A 3209-nucleotide genomic window follows, 5' to 3' on the forward strand; every position below is an offset into this window, starting at 1 on the left:
GCTCTTCCTGTACTCTCATGTCCACCTCAATCCTGGAAGAATTTATGCACATACTTCAGTTTTTACTCTTGTGTAGTCAAATAACTGAATTTTGGTTTACCAGCCACAAAAAGTAAGACCGATTATACCTCAAATAATCAAATTAATTAAATAATAATAAAAAAATCTATGTTGTTTTTCTGTAAGAAAAGTAAAGAATATGAACAGCTGGTTTGGGGGCTGTGCTGTTCCTTAAGCCCCCCAAGTTCGCATGCTCCCTCAGGCTGCTGGAAAGGCCCTGAACCCCCCTCTCTGTCAGTGCTCCAGGAGCTCAGCCCAGCCCCTGCCCCTCTCAGTCACCCTCTGCTCGCTGGTTTTTGTGAATCTCACTGAAAGTTTCTTCCCCAGTTGTAAAGCATTTATTCACCACCATGTTTCCCATCCAGCGCAAGTTCTGGCAGATCAAGAGGATTATTTGTGTGTGCAGAGCAGTGCATGGGTCTGCGAAGCACTGGGGTCCATCAGCAGGTTTAGTTTTATGAGCACACCAAACACCAACGCATGCATAAATAGTGCTTTACAAACAATTTAGCTGCCTATGGTTTGCAGTGAATACACATGCTACACATCAGGGCTGAGTACTTCAAACCTCCACGATTTTCCGTTAAAACACGTATGTTCTGCTCAGCAAACTCGGTGTTTTGTAGCGTTTAACCCACACGGGAGAGGTGGAGGAGATTCTTCTTCACTGTATTTAAAAACAAAAAAATAAAGTGCTTGAAAAACGCCAAAGAGGTTTTAGATAAATATAATAGGAGTAATGACTTTGCCTAATTTTAGGCAGGGAAATAATCCATGCTGAAGTCAACATTAAATACTGATTTGCTTGAAATTAAGCCCATGCCCAAGTGCTGCTGGATTAGGCACGCAGGGCTGCGGGAGGACGTCAGGCAGGACATAAAGGCAGTCCATGACTTAACGCCAACATTATGGTTTAATGCTGAACCCTGGGCACATAGTTAGCACCCCTGGAAGTGGTACCGCTTTGTTTTTAATAAAGGTTTGGATGCTTGCTGAGTTTGTCAGCTTGATCTTGCCTTGAGCAAGTCATGGATTCAGCTCTTAATGGAAACAACCTGAAAGCAGCCTCTGTTCCCAGAAAGTGAAACTGTAGTAATTTTCCCTCCTAAAATCCTTCGGTTAGTTGAAACAAACGCTCCCAGACACAACTTTTAAAATCCATGCACCAAATCTAGCATCCAACCTGAATTAGAAGATAAACTTTTCCAAGCTACTGCATGCATTATAACTTAAATGCAAAGCAAACTTCAGCAGACTGCTTTGTTTTCTTCTGTACCCGATCTCTGGGGGCAGGTACGTGCTATGCAGGAGTCTCCTCATGGCCCTCAGCAGGAGCTGTGTGTATTTACAGGAGCTTTCTTCCTGTTGCTCTCCTGGGCCTGTCCCTGTCAGGTGGTTCACCTGGTGACACGTTCCCAAAGCACGGGTTGGAGATCCACCTGCGTGAAGGGAGACTCCACAAGTCCTGTCTGTCACTTATTGCTGTGAAACTGGCACCAGAGAGGGCCCTCTGCTTTGTGCAGGACCAAACTGCATACACCTTTCCTGCCACGTGTTTTGACATTCTTCCCCTCCATGATAAATCACTTCATTACCTTCATTACCTGGTTTTAAGAGACTGCTTCCAGGGCAAACTGCACACACCTTTCCTGCCACGTGTTTTGACTGTACATTCTTCCCCTCCATGATAAATCACTTCATTACCTTCATTACCTGGTTTTAAGAGACTGCTTCCAGGGCAGTCACTAAAGTGTGACAGGGCAGGCAGAGCAAGTAAGAGCTGAGTAGTTTTGCAGATCACCTTCCTAAAATCTTAGCCTCAATGGAAACAGATCTGCACTTGCCTCTCTCGCACCAGCATTCACAGAGCTTTGGCAATGCGTAAGGACTAGTGAGTAAAAGTGCCTGCTGGGGATGGCTCCCAAATAACAGTGGGTGTTTCTCATGGTTCACAAGCCACTTACAAGCAACACATGGTCCAGCATGGGCCCTGCCAAGATGCTAGGCAGCAAACACAGCCTCAGGAGTTCCTAAGCGAGACTGGTTTTGTTGTACACGCTCACTGACATGCAAAATCTTATGTTACCAACAGCAAAAATAAACGTGAACTTCACACAGCCTTTCTGGCCCGTTCTGTTCACGCTGCTTTAGCCACAGGTCTGGCATGAGGATGGCGCAAACACATCGCCCCCAGCTTGACGCAAGTCTGGGTAGTTTCCACACGAGGATGTCTAATGCAAACCCACCAGAATTACATAATAGCACAAAACTTTGACTGCCCCGTGTCCCTGGAGACGTCCAGCTTGTTTTTGTCCCGCACCAGGATGGCTTCGTTGCCGTACTGCGAGTACCACATACTGCGACTGCGGCTCAGGTAGGTGTTGGGGGGTGCCGACTCCAGCTTCTGCTGCTGCTGCTGCCAGATGAGCAGAGAGGTGTCCCGGTACCGCAGCCGTGCATAGCCCTCAGACAAGGCTTTTTCAGGCAGGGGCACCCTCCCATTCATTACTTTGTCGGTCATCGGCTCAAGGATAGCTCCAAAGACGAGAGCTCCTTCCCGGCAGCTCTGAAATACACCCCGCTGGGTCGGTCCAGGTTGTCTATTGCTGCTCTGAGCTCAAGGGAGAACATCCCCAGGGACACGGCTCTTGGGACCCACAAGCCGTTGGTCGGTGTGAGACCGCTCAGGAAAGGGAGCAGGGACACGCTCGCCCAAAAATCACAACAGACAGCCCAACCTTGCTTAAATAACACGCCAGGTCTTCCAAAAGCTTATCCAGTGGTGATGCCGCTGTGATGCTGCTGCATGTTTCATCTTGCAAAGGAACCACACGCACACAAGCTGCTTGTTGTCGAGAACCCATGAAGTACCACAGCAGGCACGAGCAGTGGCTCCACGGAGCTGGGGTTGCTCCCCAGGATGGGCTGAGCGGCTCTGGATGAGTTTTGCTTCCCAGAAGAGTCAGTCCTGAAGCTGTAGGGCAGACCTAAGAGGTCAGAACTAAGAGGACACTGTCGCCCAGGCCCGTGCATGAACTCTCTCGCCCTGTGCTTCCCGCTGATGCCAAACTGATGGACGGGAGCTAACGAGTCGTGTACCCAGGAATGGAGAAGATGCTGCCCCCAGCCTCGGTTATGGTACCCGGGCT

Source organism: Mesitornis unicolor, unplaced genomic scaffold, assembly GCF_000695765.1.
Source record: "Mesitornis unicolor isolate BGI_N332 unplaced genomic scaffold, ASM69576v1 scaffold6543, whole genome shotgun sequence".
Lineage (NCBI taxonomy): Eukaryota > Metazoa > Chordata > Aves > Mesitornithiformes > Mesitornithidae > Mesitornis > Mesitornis unicolor.